The following is a 19,878-nucleotide window of genomic DNA, read 5'->3' as shown; positions in this document are numbered from 1 at the left end:
TTTATATGCTGATTTGCATATGTTCACCCACAAATGCTGTGAATTGCGCTTTTCCACGAAACCGTACCATTAACGCTGGCTGCCAAAGCGGCGATCAGCGGTGCCGTTACACATGTTTGTCTTGCACATATCTTGGATGCTAGGTGTGTTATCAGGGCAGCCTCGAATCTTCGGGTGCTCCCAGCCACGCTTGGTGATAATACTCCATATGTGGTAAAAGATGGCTGATATCGGAGCTGGGATTTTTTTTGCTAGCGAAGCGGGTGCTTTAACATTTCACATCTCTTGCCAGAGACGATGCTACCGGCACGTCACTTGCAGGCCAGAACTGGTGCTATCTAGGGCCCGTAGGAGCTGGCTCTGTAGCACTCCATTTATGACACCTATTATGGTAATTCATAAAAAATAACCACCAAATATCCTGCAAACACAGAATTGTTTTTTTCATAGACCGATTTCTCAACACCTGACATTTCTGCAAGAAACCTGGATATTATCTTTGCTCTAGTCACTGTGCGAGCCTCTGAGCATTTCTGCAGTCCCGTGGTATCTCCCAGACAAAAGAGCTACAATTAACCTCCCTGTGCAATCGCAGCAGTGCGGAGCGATACTGGAATGCCAGGAAAGAGGTTTCTGATATCCAGAGAAGCAGGTGCCCTCCCTGTGAAGGTAATCAGACCTCAGCTTGGGCTGGATCAGCCCCAGCTTGCTGCTTTTTGGGGAGGAGGGCACCCAGACCCTGGCTGCAGCCGCTTCTGCCCGCAAGCAACTGCGCACGTTCTCCTCTAGGTGTGGCAGGCAGGATAGAAACTTGCCTCTGCAATCGATTTTATTCCATTTTATTACTCTCAGCTCTTCCAGAGTATTGCAAACCCTCCGGGGACCTTTTAAGACATCTGCTGATGCTTCACTTATAAATCAAATCTGCCCTTCCTGGCTACTTGGCCGGTGCCCCATCCTCCTGCCGCGCGCAGCCTGGAGCAGTGCACCGAGACTTCACCCTCGCGATGCCTCTCCAAAAAGTGCAAGGGGGGGGATTTTCCCAGCCCAAGCCCAGGTTTTATAAATCAGTTTTATTTTTTGTGACAGCTTAATCAGACACTTCCTTACCCATTATCCCTATATGGTGACTGCAACAGGTAAAACCACCATTTTGCCACTCTTTTTGGACCAGCAGAAAGTGTTGTCGAGGCGTGCTGTGTCGGTGGGGCGAGCACCTCGGCACGCTGATGACTATCAAGGCAGGGGCAGATGGTGTCCGGGGGCATGGGCACATCTGAGCCAGGGGAAGGTTACTGGGAAAAAAGATATTTTCGACCAACGTTTTTCCCGAATTGAAATTAAAGGCTGAAAAGATTTATTACAGCGGCATGTTCGTGCTGCTATATTTAAGGTGATGTCAGTGTTCTCAGCCTAATCCTTCTTATGCACCGAGGATTAAAACTCAGCCATAATAAAGTGCTCCGAGCTGAAACTTGTCCTCAAATGTTTCCTACTTGAAGTCTTAATTTTATTTTACGAAATTAAAAATAAAATTAATTCCAAAGTTTTGCAGCTTTGGGGATGTGAATAAGGAGGAATCCTGCCCACAGATTTGCCCATCTGATCGTTAGCGTATTTGAGAGACCTGCACGGAGAGAATGCTGCCAAGGTAGCAACATACTCCTGCTTTTCTTGTTTTAAGCAAGGAACATCAGACTACAAACAGGAAAAATATTTTTACCTTTGAGCTGCCGATAAAAGAGCAAACGAAGGCAGATTCCTGTTTGCACCATGGCCTTGCTGGGCTCCCAGGCAGCAGGAGAAGCAGGGAGGACATTTGCGTACAGGGAAAGGGAGCCAGAAAGAGATGAACTTTAAACAGCATTCACTTCCCCCTGGAGTGCGTGTTTACTCTTGAACATGCTACAAATAATTAATAGGTTGTATCTGGTGAAATTATAAATAAAATGGTAACAAAGCTACTTCGCTTGTGCAGCAGGAACAAGCTTCTACTAGGGAATTTGCATGTCTTTTTCCAATATGCTGCAGTCACCAAAAATATCTATTGTTTCCTGAGTTCTCCTCGGTCACTGGGCCAGCGTTTTTACACCGTAAGTTCAACTTTAAAATGCAAACTTGAATCATAACCCTATGATGATTTTCATGATAGTTTTCACCTTGATCAGCCAGGTGGGGCTGGCTGGCTGTGCTGGATCAGGAGCTGCATGTGGGACAGGCAGAAAACGAGTGGCTGGGGGATGTCACCCTGAAGAGCAAGAAATAGCCAGGTTTCCATTTCAGGGTGAAAAAACACGGGTGTGGGTGAAGCCAGGGAGATGTTAGAAATACAGACCTGGACTCCTTGGAGGCGTGGAAGGACCCAAAAGCTGGGACACATCTGATCATAGGGCTCATATATATTTATGCATGTGTATCTATAAATACACATAGACGTGTTTATCAGATGTGACGTTAATTCTGGGCTATTTATCAGCTTTGCAGTGGAGTTATTAAACTCTTTTCTCCAGCTGCTCATTCCTGGTGGCTATTCACAGGGCCTGCGTCAGGATCTCAGGACGCTGCTCCTGGAAAGGGTAGGAGACAGGCGTGCCTTTCCAGCAAGCGTTTCCTCTTGCAATTAATACCTCTGTAGATTAATTAGCACCAATAACAACAGTTCATGGCAGGCAGTGGGAAGTTGCTGAGCACTGAATGAGTGCCGGCATTGAGGCCTTCCCATCGCCGTCTGACAGGGAGCGCACGTCCAGCCCCGGCGTGGTGCAGAGGGGTGCAGAAATGCAGAGGAAAAAAGAAAAAAGGGTTGCTGGAAGTGCAGTGAGCACCTCTGACATCTCCTACAGTGGCCACACACAAGCCGTGGCCCTTGGGGCAGCTTGAAGGAGGAACTCGTGGCTGGGCTGGCTCTGGGAGCACACCAGGCTTAATGCAGGCCTCTGGGCCGAGATAAGGATAAGCTGAGTCTTTGAAGCTGAGATTATGGAAGGAGGGGAAAAATTACAAATCTGCTGAATGTGCCTAGTGCTTGTCATAAGATCTGAAAGTCGAGGGTGTCCCTTTCATTAGTTTTATTACAAAACTCTCCCAAGCTCTGGCTCCAGCCAGCAGCTTGGTCTGAGGAGGAAGAGGAGGGAAGTCCCGAACAAGGAAGGCCCAGGAGCAATACTGTTCCACCAGAGGCTGTTCTTGCTGAGCTTATGGTACTAAAATGTGGAATTCAGGGGGACCATGAAGCATAAAGATGGTATATGCACAATCTTTGTGTAATACATAGACTGGAAATGTCAAATTACATTTACCTGAATGATCTCAACTTGATTCCTTTGGGCATATACACGATCATATGATCTTTATGCTTTGCCATTTATTTTCCAAAATTTCCATCTGCACGAGTATGCAGCAGCTTTAAAGAGCACCTATTCAATATTTTATTTCCAGCAAACTACTCAAACTCTGCTCTGGTGGCAATGACTAATTCCTCCTCAGCCTTGCCTATGGCATTCATCAGTTTAGCATTAATTTAGGAGAAGGGTGACATTATTGCCATTTTACAGATGAAAGTGCTGAGTCACAAGCAGAAAGTTCACCAAAATGCACTAATTTGCTGTACACAATTTTTGATGATGCAGAACTGGATATTTTCCATCCCAAGGTGCTTGCTTGTCACACTGCCTGGGTGGCTGGGGGAGCTCAGCACCCCACTAAGAGCAGCTGATACCCCAAAGTGTCCCTGGTACCCAAAAATGAGCAGCTTGCATCTATTAATTACACCAGAAATGTAAGCACTTCATGTAGGATCTCTGTGGTGAAGGTAGAAATGGCTATAAAGTGTAGTACAGGGCTGCTGCCATGCCTGTTTTGTTGGGATTTTATGATTTGGCCTGAAATTTCATGAGGGTGAATGCTGAAAAAAAAATCAATTAACGCAGATTAGAGATTTCTGAGGAGAAAAAAAAAAAACAACCAAGCAGTTTTTCCCATATTAAAAAATTAATAACAATCTGCTCTGTTACATTTCTAACTATTACAGGGGGATGAGGAAGAATTTTATGCTGGGAATATGCCTTTTGCCTTTTGAAGTTCCTGTGAAAATCTGTTCAAATTTGGCCATGTTATACACATTAGAGGAATTACTATTTGCACATGCTCAGTAGAGATTTATTTTTTATTTTTAATTTTTTGATTTTTAGCAGCTCAGATCTTGAGAGAATCACCTGAGTAGCTTGGAGCTGTGCCATTCCCAGGGGCTGAGTGTGCTCCAGCCTGGACATCAGCGTGCCATGCAGGTTGGGGCGGGCTCTTTGAAAAAGAGGAAGAATTCAGCCCCATGGTTGGACAAGTGAATGGCACAAAGTCCCCTTTATACTTTCAAAACCCACAAATACAATCTGTATATAGTGAACCGGACTCTTAACAATGGTTTTTACCAGTCAAGCAAAATTAATAGGAGGTGGAGCTACCAGCCTGCTCATCACACATTTGAAGAGATGCTACTCCCTGAACATGTCTCTTATTTGGAGGAGGTTCATCATGTGCGCTGTCGGGGCAGCCACTGCTCTGACTTTCCACCTGCGAAGCAGGAACCACCCCAGATGCTGGGGTGCTTGGACCCAACAGTGCTCAGCCTGCCCTCTGATTCTCCCCACTCCCTGCATTTTGGAAAGGGAGCAGTCCCTGCCCTGTGGCTGCCTTTCCAAATCCTACGTGAGCATTTAAACCAAGGAGGAGACATTCAGGGGAAGAGCAAAGAGGACATTTCCTTCGCCTGCTGCAGTCCTAAATGTGTCAACACATGGTCAGTTCAGCAAAGGGGAGTTTTACCTGGTTAATGCCACAAGGAGATAAAAGCAGCAACACTGCTAAACAGAATTAGCTATTTATTTGTACGGCATTTAATTGCGCTGAATAAAGGTCAGTGTGTTCTCACAGCCTTCCCGTTTGCGTCTAGGGAAGAGTGGCTGTGGTTCCTCTTCCTGGCTCCAAGACATCATGCTCACTTCTCTAGCCAGATATTCTCAGTTTCTTTTTACGAACCCACCCATAAAGAGAAGTTTCTTGCCAAGAACCAGAAGGATTCTTTCTTTTAAACTTTTGGCCCCTGTGACGATGAAGTCAGAGACTAGGTTGTACCCAAACACAGAAGCCAAGGCAGCAGCATCATTTGTCTGAGAAAGTTAACCAGAAAATTTTGGATGCTATCTTTTTCCTCAGGTCACTGGGATTTGCCACATGCTGCCCCTTCCTTCCAGACTGCCCCTGCCATACGGTGCACTTTATATGCCCCACTTGGTCCTGGGCCTGTTATGTGACACGGTGAGCTGCAGAAGATTGACCCTAAACAACATTTAAGTACCTGTGAGGTCTCACCTGCATTCTTTGCCCCTCACTGGTGTCCTCTTGCACCTTCACCCAGCCTCATGTCTCTGCACAGACTGAAAGCCCCCCCATGCAAGGGCTGCAGCTGCTCCACCTTTACACCTTCACCCGCTAATCCTCTTGATGATGCGTGACCCGACAAACCCGAAGCAGACACCAGCCTTGCACACCCTCTGCCTGCCCTCGGCGGCACACATGGCTTTATCTGACACTTCTGGCTTCCTCCGTGGGCCTGTGTGGAGCAGGCGGTTCTGCAGAAGCAGCAATGCTTTCCTCAAAGACCCTTTCCCTAACGTCTCCTTTGGGCTTTTTATAACCTGATACTACACCTGCCATTCTCACTGAGCTGCCAAGTGGGATAATGTGCACAGGCGAACATTGTTACATGCAAAGACACATACTGGAGATGCTGACAGATGGAGGAATCACACCATTTTGCAGGAAAGAAGGGCAGGATAGGAGCAGGAATATCAGAATGAGTCTTGCCGTTTACATATAACAAGCTACAGCTATATTTGGATACGCTGCTGCATTCACAACCTTCCCAATTGCCAGGCTTTCAAATACACACATTACCACCAGAAGTGCTCTTGCTTAAGTGCTCCCATCTCCAGGATTTCCCTTGAAGTATCTGACTGAAGTAATGTAAAGTGCATTTCAATTGGCAGTGAATGCAGGTTAAATGGTAACAGCACAACAGATCCAGTGTTTGTTCCCTGAGCTTTTTCTTTTACCAGTCTCTCCTTTTAAAGAGTCGGTTACTTACTGTAACGCTGCATTCAGGCACCTTCAGTCTATTAAGCCTCTTTCCTGACCCTCTATACAACAGCTTGAGGATGCTGTGAGCTGTATCAGTACTGCTTTAGTACACAAAAAAGTGAGTAAATGCACTGCTGAGTGCTCAGGCTGAGCAGCAAGCAGTGGGTAAACTCCCTTCAGAATCTGTGCACTTGCATTTATCCCTGGCTACAGCACCGAGCTGACCGGAGACCAAGCCAATCGCTTTGGATTACTTCAGATTTGTGTCACCTCCCGTACCTGTTATGGAGCGCCAACTGCTTAACCCTTAAACAGAGTCCTTTTCCAATCCATTGGATTGGCTGCAAAATGTACAAAATAGCCAAGTCTGCAGTGAACAATGAAATATCCCCACCTGCCCGTGCCAGACACTCGGCCTGAGATGGCTAACCCATCGCTCTCTGAAAAGTAACCAAAAAATGCAGAGCAGGGGAAGATCTTAACCTCAGTCGCTCATCCCACAGGTATCTCACCCTGTCCTGAACAGGGCCTTGCTGGTCACAAAGAGGAATGACCCCCTGCAAAAGCAGGGACAGAAGAATCCTGGTTATTATTACCTGGGATAAGTTTGTGCTGGAGGAAGAACTGAGCTGGGCTACGGACAGGCTAATACACAACCCAGATGAGGACCAGCTGAAGTTGGACACGGATTCAGATTCACTCATCTGGCTCTGGACAGAATTAACCTCCCAGAAAACAGCAATGTGCCTTTCCCAGGTGTGTACTACATGCTCTAGGCTACATCCCCCTCCATTTTTGTACCACAAAATCATGCCAAGTGACCTCTGAAGGTAAAGAGAAGGGATCACACCCCATCACCACGGTGTAGCACAGGCAGGCTACAGCTTCCCCCCCACTAGCAGTATTTGTGTCTGTGTGGATGTTTATGAGAGAGATTTTAGTTTAGTTTAATTGCTGCAGTTAGCTTTCCTGTTGCTTCATACACACAAGCTCAAGCGGATTTTCTTCCTTTTCTTCTTAAAGCTGTGAGCAATTTATTTCAGAATCATCTTTTTTTTTGGAGTGGAAGGAGTGAGAAAAAGGAACCCTCTGCTAGGGACTTGCTGGAGCGAAAACCTTACGTGTGAGCATCTTCCAGCTCTGGATGTTGGGAGCTTCTTACGGCTTCCTCCTGGCTTCTCCGAACCTCCACCCGTGATGGATGTTTAACACGCCGTGATGCGTACTGCTCCGCGATGACTTCGGTGAGGCCATTACACGAGTTACGCCGGTGACAGATTGACACTTAAGCCGGTATATGTTTGCAAAATATCTGCCTGCATTCTCACGTGGCCCCCCCCGTTCCCGTAGCGTCGGCGCACACACAGCACACGGACAGCACCGAGAGCCACCCGACAGGGGGTTCAGGCCTCTTTCCCATCACACATCGCCGTAGCACCCAGAACTGAATCACCGCGGGTGTTTCAATAGGCAGACGTTAATTTATAGAGCAAATCATTATGAAATGGAGGAAATAGTGACTACCATCGGCGCTGATTTGATCTAATAGAGCCTCACACTAAATTGCTAATATTCTCTCTCTCCCGGCTCCTTTCTTTCAAATGACAGAAACAAATAAAAATATAAGCCTTTGTTCAACCAGCGCTCGGGACATCACTGCCAGGTGCACGGCTTGCTGATCACGTACAGATTCACCTTACCTCCTCCCCGCTGCTTCTCAGGCTGGGGCGAACAGCATCCATCCCCTTCGGCTTCAGCAGGGACTCGGTAACCTGAAAATTGAAAGAAGACACATTTATCGCTCTCTCCTGACCTGTCCTTTCCCTTTCTTATCTGGAAGTCGGCGGTTTTGGTTCACTCGAGTGGCAGTCGGCTGTCCATTTCCTGATGGCAGCAGACTCCCATCTGGCTGATGCAGATGCCACTGTTTTGACTTCATCCAGGTGGTCACCCAGCAAACCCTGTTGTGCCTAATTATTTAAGAGGGTTGTGAAACACTAGGTGATTTTATATACCATATGTGCAAGGAGACATAAGCATGAAGACGCTGTGGCTTAATGATGTGGCAACTTCAGCTCGGAATCTTCCATGTTTTATGGCTGAAGCCTGACCTTTCGCTTTACTGCAATGCACTTTGTAGTGTTTAGCATGAAAGGAAAGCAAACCGTATCGGAGACGGGGAGGTTATCGGCAGCGGTTACAGAGCTATCCTCGCACGTCTATCGAGATAAAGCACTTGACTCAATTTTAGAATATCCATCCTGGTGGGGAGAGGGGGGGAGAGCCAGTCCTTTAAACGGGATTTCAGGATTTGGAGTTCAGAGACTTTGTTCATGGTGTAAGAGCAAATCACAGACCTTCTTCTTCAGAGCAAAATAACGGCAAACCGGCTCGCCCACTCTAATTATTAATTTATTTATTTTGAACGTGCATAGTTCGTTGCTTTGACTTCTCAGACAATGGGAAGGTACAAGGAGGGAAGGATAATAAATTGCATTCCCTCCTTCTTGCCATCACAGGAAACCTTGAGGGACTGTTCAGCAAGCTAGAGCTCTTATCTGCCTTTGGGTGATCTCATTATCAAACCTTCATTTTGCTCCCCAGCAGGAGAGATGGCCTGCAATGTATGATAACCTCTACTTATGAAACTCACACTCCAGAAATCTCTGATAATAGGCCAGCTAAAATGGAAAACCGAAGAGCGGGCAGTAGGTTTCCCGTCGCCAATAAAGACTATGCACACAGACACACAGGCAGGCACTAAGACACCCTAATGTTTATTTATATTTCTGTGCACCAGTCCCACTGCTGGCACCTCCCAGGACTAAACCCACCAACCTAACACAACCAGCATTTTCTGGCATGCTTTGAATAATGTTTTCAAGGAAGCCCGTGTGATACAGATCCTGTGTCCCATCTACAGAGAGGTCAGTGAAATCAGTGGGAATTATAGCCTGCCTAACCTGCTCAGGTGTTTTATAGATCCCATTAAACACTTCTTTAAGGCCTGTTGAAAAATGAGCTGTAGAATCATAAGTAGTTCCTGGAGCTACAGAGAAAAAGAAGGAAGGAGGAATAAAGAGAAATGGGTTCCTAAAACACTTGGGCGCTTTGCTTGTATTTATTTTCAATTACTTTCCCATTGCTGGAGAGCCAGGAGATGTAGAAGGGGGGTGGCCAGGGGGGTTGGGGGTTCAAGCCCCCCAATTCACGTCCATTCTGCCTGCCTTATGCTGTGTTCCCTGCAAACCATCGGGCTCTGGAGCATGGAAAAGGAGCCAGGATGTCAGTGCCTAGTGCTGGTTCCTGCTGCGAAGCCATCCAGATGCACAGCTGGCACAACCACAGCCCGCAATACCAGGGTTTCTCCAGTACCTGGCCACCCCGCTTTGGGAAAGTTAAGTGCTGGCTCATGTAGCAGTGGTGAGGGAGCCCTTGTGAGCACAGAGAGGTCTCCAGAAGGACTCCCCGGGATGCACAGCCTCACAAAGCCGTGCATTTCCCCTGGCAGAGCTGCCTTGCCCCCCTTTCCCAGCCCCAGGAGCCCCCAGCAGAAGCTGCTGTGCCCTGCACAAGCTGCACGGCTCTCCTGCGAGCAGCTCCACCACCCGCATCCCCATCACGCAGCTTCTTCATCGCAGTCCGAAGACCGTGGCAACCCAGGCTGTGAACTTAATTCTTATCTTCTTTTGCTGCACTGCTGGGGGACTTTCTGGATCAGAAAGAAAATAGTTGGGAGGTCACCGAAACACCTGGAAGCATCAAAACCCTCTCCTTCTCTTTTTGTTTCCATTTTCCTATCAGTAAAAGGGTTACCAGTGGTCAGTTGCTCCCCCTCTCTAGCGTGGGCGAGGCAGAAACATTATTTGCACTTGTAAAATCTCCCTAGGCATAGCATGCTGCTGAAAATATGATAACACTTTTAATTATATTTTAATATATTGTGTGGATTATATTTTTAATACCTTAAAAAATAATCAGCCTGAAAAATCCCAGCTACTTGAGGAAATAAATGCAGAGGACAAAAATATTAAGATACGGAAAGATTTTTCTTATTAAAGGCTAAATAGGTTTTGTTTTTAAATTCCCATTAAAGAGAAACATGTATTATAAAATAATCATAAAAAACCGTAGGGAGGCACCTAGTTACGTGAGAGGCCCTTGCTGGGACAGATTGTCCTTGCTCCTATTGGGATGAAAAAAGAGTAAAAGCTGCAGAGCCCCCCCGGTATTCTGCACTGGGTCTTTGAAACGGGGACGTGCTCAGCCAGGGGGTTCCCCCAAAAAGCAGAGGAAAGCAGGAGCTCTCCTCGCAGGCGGGTCCCACCATGGGGACATCAGCACGGTGGGAATTGATGCACGCTCGCGTCCCCCTTCTCCTTGCACAGGCTGGAGCATGCAGCTGAGCTCGCTGGGACCGTTCACACGAGCAAGGTGAGCAGGAGGAGGCCTCACGCACTCTTACGGCACCAGCAAGGTTCCCGTGTTGGCGCAGATTAGCGGTTTTCAGTTGCAATGGCTGTTAACCCAGTACTTTTCAGAAACACCGTGTCCCCTCTTAATGACACATAGGATGAAGGCTGAGTTTCCTGCAATGGGAAAAGAATGACTCGCTGGCTGCTAAAACGGCCAGGGCTGAAGTCAGGTCTGTCCGGGCAGACCCTGCCAGAGCCCACGTGAGAACAGGGATATCACTGATAAAGTAAAGCCTACTTCAGCTGAACGTGACCGGCCTTTTCTTTAGAAACGGGAGAGGAATTCAAAACGACCTCCCTTTAACAGAGGCGTGTGAGCTCTCCAGAAGTGTTATTTTGCGAGCAACAAAAACCTGAGCCCTCCAGACACCCTCGCCACGCAGCAGAGCTCCTCTGCTCCCAGCTCCTCCACCTCGCCGTTCCCGCAGCGCTCGGGTGGCTTGCGGCGAGCTGGACGGGGCCGTGGCTCGCCCTCGTTTTCCTCTCCCGTGCTAAGGGCAGGTAATTATCTCTGCATTCCTGGAGGAACGTTACGATAAATATGGCTGTCGTTTTTCATTACCGCATGGTGAACAAAGGGAACAAAGAGAACAAAAGGAAGTGTGGTTTTCCTAACCTGGGCTTGTATGTACTTCTCTGTGCGTAAGGCAGGAGTAGAGGGGGAGAGTTTATTGCTGTTATTTATTGATTATACACCAGGCTGGGTGAATGTCTCAAAATTTACCTTTTTTTTTTTTTTTTAAAACTAATTAAAAATCATTCTCTGGTGAAATCCTTACCTCCTACATGCTGTCCCACCAACATCTTCGTTGGGTTAAGATGGAAATTATTTAAAAAGCTAAAAAGGAAATCGTGTCTCCCCATCTTCCACCCTAGAAAGCACAAATATTCTCTGTCCTGATTTTTTTTTTCCTTTTCTCTCTATTTGACCTCCTCCCAGTAGAAAGTATTTAGCTAGATTACTGAATTTATCTTGATGATCATTCTTTACATGACATTGGAAAATGTAACAAAGGGATTTGTGTAAATAAGAGTACTCAGAAAACGTATGTGTGTGTTAATTTCTTCCCTCCATAGTCATCTTTGGCACTTCTTTTTCAATGCAGACCAGTTAAATTAAAAAATGGTCAATACCCCTAATCTCTGAGGATATCTAATCCGAGCCACAGCCAGCTCAGAGTTCATCTCTATGCCTGTGAATTTTTTTCCATGGTTCCTAGGTGTTTTTACTGACTAACTGAACAGACACTTTGATTTGCCAAACTGTTATTAAAGAAAAAAAATTAGAAGGTTCACAGCGTTCACACTGACTGCAAAATTATCTCCTGAGTTGCAGAAAGAACAGTTTGCACTCATCTGTCTGAAGGCTGGCAGCAAATGGAAAATTATGGTGTAAGCAAAATTTCCCCTGGCAACTGTCTATGTAGGAAACATCAGACTCCGGGAAGGGCTGCGCGCCGTGTCGGTCACAGCCGCTACACACGAAGGGTCCCGGAGAGGAGCCTTGCATTTCCCTTGCTCTAATAACAGGTTTCCGAAACTTTGCTGAGATCTAGTGATGAATTCGCTTCTGTTAGAGCCCCAATCCCTTTCTCAGTCTTCCATGCTGTCCGTACAGCACTTAGATATCCCCCGCAAAGCCCCTCCTGCTGCTTCTCGCCTCTCCATGGCTCTGCCTGCGGTGGCACTTGGGCTGCCCCCTCCTGCAGCCCGAAGCTCTGGCCCCCACGGTCTCTGCTGTGCCCACGCTGGTTTCCTAGCGAGATCCAGCTCACAGAGGCCCAGGCACAGCCGACATCTGCACCAGAGATGCACGCTGAAATCCCACCATGCAGAGCAGCCCTAAACCACCGGGAGATCTCGCAGCCTCCATCTCCCCCCAGAGCCCAGGCCTTTATCTGCTCTCTGGAAGTCCTTAGCTGCCAGGTTGCTGCACATTCCTCTGCTGTTTCAGGTCCATTTACTGCAAAATAATTTATATAAATATATATATTGGAGCTACCGTGGCACCATAAGGGCCCAGAGATGACCTGGGAGAAGCTCAGCCACACCAGGGTGCTGCTTTCCAGCAGCGGGGCCAGTCTGCCCCTGGGGTGCAGATCCTCTCCCAACACCGTGCACGAAGCCTGTGCAGGCACACAAGTATCACGAGGCTGATGAAACGTTCCTGATGGGGGTTTCCCTGCTGTATGCAAAGGCGCAGACACGTCCAAGCTAAGTCCTGAGCAGCCTCAGCCCTGGTAGCATGCAGCTCGGTGTGGGCAGCTCCGGGGCGAGCACAGCCCGACCCTTGGGGGGCTGTAGCCAAAGCCTTGGGGTGCTGGAGCCAAGCGGGTTAACCCCTGTACGGCTTCAGCGAGAGGCAGCCCAGGAGTTGTGCAAAGCAACTGCAAGCCCGGTGCTGTCAGAAATGCAGGGAGCGAATAACGGGAAATTGGCGAAAAGGATTTTGTGAAATAAGGAAAAATGAGATATTTCTGATTTGGCATTCTCCCCTCTTATCCGGTCTCAACCCGGTTGCTCTAACAGGCACCTTCTTGTCGGTAGCCACAATGACATCAATTGAGTGGGAGCGCGAAGCATCAGCATTACCGGTGAGAACAATTCAGTTAGGGAAGGTGGCTCCGCTGGCAATATTGGAATCAAAACATTCAAATGCAAAGACGGAGAGGCTAACAATTCAATTTACGCTGTGAATGCTGAGCAGCGCATTAAGCAAATCAGTTCAGATGGCTGGAAGTTGTTCTTGTTTAAAGAAGATCAGAAACAAAATTTCAACTCCTCTACCACATCTGAATGCCAGAGCTGACGCGCTGAAGTAGGCACTGCTGTTATTTTGGTTTTACTGAATTTAACACAGCTGATGGGTCTTTTTTACTGCTGTCCTGTGGTCCAGAGGGAGCTGCTGTGGTCCTTTGCAGATCTTTTCAAACGGAAAGAATATCAGGTTTACCAGGTGGTTACACCTCGTGCAATGGGCTGGAAGGAAGACATTTTAGGGATGTAAACATTTAGCTTTTTTCCCAAGTATCCTTCTGTCATAAGATCATCCGTAATGTTATACACCATGAAGCTTCCAGCAGGAATTTGATGTTTCCCCCACAGTTTTAGACCCAAATTCTGAAGGACCGTTTCCAAAGTCACAAATAGCCATGCTGAGGATTTTTTGAAGCACTTTAAGGAGGTTTGCTACCTCAGCATGGCAGGCTGTCGTGCTGCCAACCATCCCAGCGGGACCTGGAGGTGTGTGCCACCCCTGGCACAGCCCTGTGGGACCCTCACCCGAGCAAGAAGTCTCATGGGCCCATAACGACGCTCTTTCCATGCCGGATCTGATCCTGGGAGAAAGTCGAGGATGGTCCTAGGCTCTGTCCTAAACCCTGCCCCATGCACTCCTAGCACTGCAGTGGGGTGCGCAACCCTGCGCGGAACTGCAGGGGCTGGAGGCCTGGGTGAGAGCAAGCTCCTGCAGGAAGACCCCGATCAGACTACAGGTTGCTTGCTTGGAGCTACACGGTGCCGCTTGCAGACGGTTTAAGATTCATTAACCTTCCCCTGCGCTCCCCAACCGGAGAGACAAAGCATCAGGACGGGGAACCTGCCGCAGCAGCGAGACGGACAGGGAGAATGCCTTACCCACCCCGCCTGCCCGGGCTGTAACACACCGCGGATAATCACACCCGAAGCTGGGTCAGACAGGGACAAAATGAACTGAGGCTGCAACCAGACCTCACGCATTTCTTGCGTGTACCTACACACGGCACCGCGACCCGTCCCCGCCTGCCCCTTGTCCCCGCATCAGCCGTCCTAGCTAAGAGCCCGGTGTCACCACGCCGTATGAGCCTGTTACTGGGACATCAGCAGCGATGTGCACGTTGTTTGCTGCTGTGTGTGCAAGCCTGCACGTGCAAGAGGTGATGCCAGCAGTTACACCCAGTTATCTGAGTCCTACAGCAGTCCCATCCGTGCCTGGCAACTCAGGAAGCATTTTCCACTCATCTTTTTTTTTTTTTCCAAGACCCGCAAAGTTAGTGTCCACAACCAAACACCTCTGCAGTGTTGCAGCTCAGCTGTTTGTCATGAAAAACGTTCTTCAGAAAATGAACATTATAACGAATTCTGTATTTGCCCTTATTCCTTTCATAAACAATCTTTTGAAAACTGCTTTTCTTTGGTCAAAAAGTTACTGGGGATTACACGGGTCTACCCTGCTTTTCTGGACCTGAATGAGTAGTGACTACTTTGACACATATTACTTAGTTTACCCAGGTAGGGTATTACTTTCTTATCTAACTACATTAATTGATTCTACATCACTTAATAGCTCAATAGCTTATCAGGTTACTTCACTCACTAGACAAGCTAAATGTCTGGAGGCAATTAGAGTGTCATTCTCCGTAATAACAAGTTTCTTTGAGAAGTTGCTGATGAGGTTCTTTATTACACAGATTATAAAGCGTATCTTCATACTGTTATAAATACAGGTACGGATGGAAATTACCTACCAGGAGTCCCACTTCCCTAGCAACCAGGCAGATTTTAGGCTCATTTTCGGAGCGTTTGTTTTCTCCCCTTCCTCCCCCGCCTCCCCAGCGCTCCCTCCTGCCTTCCCCGTGATCTGCGTCTCGTTTTCTGTCACTCCGAGGAGATCTGCGGCCACCGAGGATCTGTCACGCCATCCCTCGCCGCGTGCCGCTCTCGAAGTTCGGTTCATTTCGAGGATGTTACCCCGGGGGCACGAGGGTCTCGGCACCACGGGTTAATTACGGCTGCTCGTCTCCTCGGCTGCCCCTTACACGAGTGCGGGGCTGGAGAGGAGCTCGTCCCCTTCGCGTCCCCCCTACGGGAGGCTGCAGGCAAATTCCCAGCCTCGCCCCATCAGAAGACCTGGCTGACCCGTGCTCTGGCTGACCCCCTGATGCCCACTTTAGTGCAATTCCCAAACGCATCCACATTCTGCAGGACCTAAATCGGTATTTTCTTATCCCAAATCAGGGGTCCACTTTTGGGCAGTGAGGAGAGAGAGTGGCTGAAGGGCAGCGGCTGCGGAATCCTGCTCTCAAGTGGTCCCCAAGCCCTGTTGTCAATTTTTTGCTTGGGTGCTCAGTATAATAATAATAATAATTAAAAAAAATATTCAAAATAGTAAATTTTATTTTGGCCAAAAGCATGGACAATGCTGCTCCAGCCTCCCCAGCCTAGACCAAAACACTGTTGGTTGGGAATGGGGCAGAGGCAGGATTTGAAATGGCAAACCCAAATCCTTTATCTGTTTTTTTTTTTTTTCTTTTTTTTTTTTCTTTTAACTATTCTAAATCTTGCTGCTTTTCTCAGCCACCTCCTGTGACCAGACAGGTGCCTGCAGCTGCCACTAACTGTGCTTTTCTGCTGTGGGATTAAGGGAGGGCGTTTAGGTATTGCTGGTGGTCTAGGGTTAAAAGAGCAGAAACCTTTACTTCCTCTGCAGAGGGAAAAGTCTTGAACTCATCTGGGTTCCTGAAAAAATGCCCAAGGGAGCAGTGGCTTTTCCAAACCACACAGAGGCTTTGCACATGAGGAAAACAGGAGCCCTTGGTTCCTGGGATGGGGCAGAAGGGGCAGGCAACGCTAGGTCCCACCCTGGGTGCTCCACTACTCCACAACCTGAGCATCTCCATCCTTAAGCACATCACAAATCCCACAGCCCCCTTCAAAAACCATAACCTCCAGGCTGGTGGCTTGGGAGCTGAATGCCTGGGGAAATGCACTGGTGAGTTTTGCTTTCAAGTCCCTGCTTTTCACCTGTTTTTTACACAACCACCCACTGTCATAGACAGCAGCCACATTGCACAGCATCATTCAGAGATCTCGTCCTGATTTATCAGCTCCTTTGCCCAGCAGCTCCTGTGCAGGACAAACCAGAGTGTCCAGGAGGCCCCAGGGCTGTGAAGCCACGGCGAGGCACGCGCAAGGCACAAAAGCAGCCTCAAAACTGCACAGCCCCGTTTCTGTGCAATCACAGCAATCGTACGTGGGCTCAGCCCAGCACATTTGCTCGATGTGCTGCCTATCTCTGGCATTTAATGCGCTCGGTAATTTGCAGAGGACAAACAAACAAAACCCCGGCGGTTCGCTTTAAGTCGTGTGCGAGACCCACAGCTAGTTGATATTCACCAGCAAGAGATGTCTGCTACCTCAGAACAATTAGTCTAAAATATTTATCAGAAATAAGTGTTGGGGTTTTTTTTGTCCAAGTTTTTGAAGTTAGGAGGCCTCAGATGGGATTAATGGAAATTTTAATTAAGATATGGAAATAAGCTGCTTTCTCCCTGTCTCTCTGAGACTGCAGGGAGTTAACATTATCCTCAACAGCGTGTCTCAACCTGCTGGGGGAACCATTTGCAAGACGACTTTGTTTTTAAGCTCACCTTAGACAGGAGGTTTAGCCACGAGCGTGACGTGAGCCCCAAGTCCCTGCCTGGAAATCGCTGCTGTGCCCCTGGTACCAGGCACAACCCGCTACGCTCTGCCCCGGGGCACGCAGAAGCACCCAGGAAAGGCTTTCCTGAAGGAGGGAAAGGGATTTCAATCCTTTTCTGCTTCCGACTCGCATCCTGGCCGTCCAGCTGATTAGCTCCGGTCACGAGGAGGAGATAACCAGGAGCTGGAAGGAGAGGGATGGCCATGGGAGCTGGGATGACAGGAGGAGCATCCCCAGAGCAGCACACAAGCTGCTTCGGAGCTTCTCCAGGCTTGTCCTTGTTTAGGTAGGACCCAGGCAAGGCTGATGCGAAAGCAGAAATGAAGTGCTATTTTCAGTCTGAAACAACAACAGTGCAGTGAGCTTCCTGCTCCCAAAACGCTGCCGTTGCCTTAGGGAGAACACTTTTTAGGGACATTCACCCTCTTTGCCCCGCAGCACTGCAAACGCTGTGAAATGAACACCGCTAGCAAAGCCCCCGTTTGCAACTTGGGCACAGGGAAACAAGCTCATCATCCTCTGATGGCCACTGGAGAATCCTAAAAGCCATTTTATGCCGTTACACATAAAGTCCCCCCTTCCTGGGAAGGGGTCTGAAGGTGGCGAGAGAACTTGAGGGGACAAATGCTGCCCAACAACCACCTTGTGCCTGCAGATTTTTAGTGCTTCTTCATACACAGAGACCTTTGGAGCTCTGGGAAAACTTACAACAACCCTGGCCTCTTGTTCTTAAAGATTTCCTGGGAAATAAGGAACCAGAGTAGTCTGAAGAGCTGGACTTCTGCACAGAAACAGATATCGGGATGTAAGTCACAAAGAGAGGGTGCCTTATAGTACCCAGAAAACTTGTGCAGGAACAGCCTGGCAGCTGTTTTTCTGCTTTCCATTCCTCCTTTTTCCCTTTAGTCTATATAGATATATCTCACTTTTTTCCAGTCTAAAGATGAGCGAAAATAAAACAGATAGGCAAATATGTTTCAAAGAGAACTATGCTTTTGGATGCTTGGCCTCAGCAAATGATGGTCTGGCTTGCAGATGCACTAAACACCCGAATTTCTCGCTGAGCTCAACCAGAGCAGAAGTTAAGAGATGGACATTTTAATTCTGATTTCCAAAGGCGGCGAAAAGTATCCAATAAAGGCATTCAGAATTATTCATGCCATTCTGTACGCTGTGGGATCGCACTTCAATTCCTACAGATACATAAAAAGTCGTTTTATTTATGGGAAACAACTCTCAATCCTAAACCTGTTAAACCAATGGAAGTACTTTTGAATGCACTGTGAGTAACTTACTTCATGTGAGGATCACAAAATAACTTGCAAGCATTAATGAATTAAGTACTGAGACCTACACATGCGATATCTAGGCATTTCTATACCAAACCCCTCTTCCTGACAAGGAAGGACTAAAAGGCATGAAACGACTGATCCAGGGTCGCAGGCGAGTCCATGGCAATGCAAATACTGAAAATCAGTAGGTCTTTTTCTGTCCTCAAAACCAGACTCTGTCCTATAGCATCGGGAACAAAAGAAAAAGGAAAAAAAGGAAAAGGAATAGATGTATTAAGGATGCCCAGATGTTCTTGACACAGAGGGCATAGGTCAAATCTGAGATCCTATTTCAAAATCTAGAGAAAATTACCTTTGCAATGACATGTGGTGTGACCTTCAACTCCTAATAGTCTAGGAGCAGTCCATTTCTGCACGTCTGGATCGTACATTTTACATTCAGGATCTCTAAATCACCTCTTATCATTTACCTACTTCCCTCCGATAATGAACGCTATTTTGCTGCTGCACCTCTGTTCCTATGTGGGCTGCATCCTGTTACACACTTTGCAGAAGCGCAAGAAAAATCTCAAGGCACAAAGATGACATTTAATGCAAGACTCGGGTAGAGCTGCTGATTACCGCTTGCTGTATGCTCCGTGCAAAGCAGGCAGGCAGGCTGCAGAAGGCTGGAAGGCATTAAGCAGAGATGATTTTGAGGGGATCTCAATGAAATTAAACTTTTTTTTTTTTTTTTTTTTTTTTCCCCCAAGTAAAGCCCAGCAGGGGATAACAAAAATTAGGGTTGGATTTACTAAAAATGAAGTGCTCCAGTGATTAAAAAAATGGTTGGCTGCAAAATCCCTAACTGCATTTGATTGTGCAACAGCACCAAGGCAAGATAGCGCAGCTTTTATAAATTGTGTTGCTAAATACAAATATTTCATACTTATCTCCTTTTGCACAATAAGGACGGAACTGTTTAATGACAATTTATTAGTGCTTATGCACAGATATAATGTATTTTCTTTTCTTTTCTTTTTTTTTTTTTTCCATTTGGTTCTTCCAAATAGGAAAAAAATGATAATTGCTATCTAAGCTCTTGACTTCCCTTGACTTAATTGCAATCTAAGTCCGCTTCTAATCTGTACAGATCACAGTAGCACGATTTGGAGTTTAATTTGAACCCCTTGTGAATACATGTGAGGAGGCTAGAGGGTTTGCATGTGCACATCTTTCCGTGCTCAGTATTTTGAGCATACTTTTTTTTTTTCTCCCCCAAAAAAAGCCAGCAGAGAAAGGTCTCTCCTTTTCCCCTATTAGGACACATAACATCTACCTTTCTGCCAGTATTTTTCAGCTTTCTAAAGGACCACGATTTTTTTCAGAGCTCCATATTTCATGACATAAACAAAACGAAAAGCCTTGGAGGGAGAAAACCAAAATTTCCTGGGAGCGGGGAAGGCTGGAGCAGCTCTGTGCCTGATCCACGGGGCGTGCCGTGCCCCTGAGTTAAGGGGAAGATCCCTTCGTGCCT

The 19,878-nt window shown here is 47.4% G+C and overlaps 1 protein-coding gene across 7 annotated transcripts in view; it reads right to left on the bottom strand.

Annotated features, from left to right (window-relative positions):
- The window catches only part of LOC308178699 (uncharacterized protein), a 126,387-nt gene that overhangs the window by 50,237 nt on the left and 56,272 nt on the right, over positions 1-19,878 (bottom strand). For all 7 annotated transcript variants that reach the window (XR_013939920.1, XR_013939921.1, XR_013939922.1 and 4 more), the window contains exon 2: positions 7,836-7,907. The gene's annotated coding sequence lies outside the window, so the exon portion shown is untranslated. The remainder of the gene's footprint in view (positions 1-7,835; positions 7,908-19,878) is intronic.

This window comes from Anser brachyrhynchus (assembly GCF_964034855.1).
Source record: "Anser brachyrhynchus genome assembly, chromosome: 16".
NCBI lineage: Eukaryota > Metazoa > Chordata > Aves > Anseriformes > Anatidae > Anser > Anser brachyrhynchus.
Note: the sequence above shows the minus strand (reverse complement) of the source record. Positions and strands in the feature narration are given on the sequence as shown.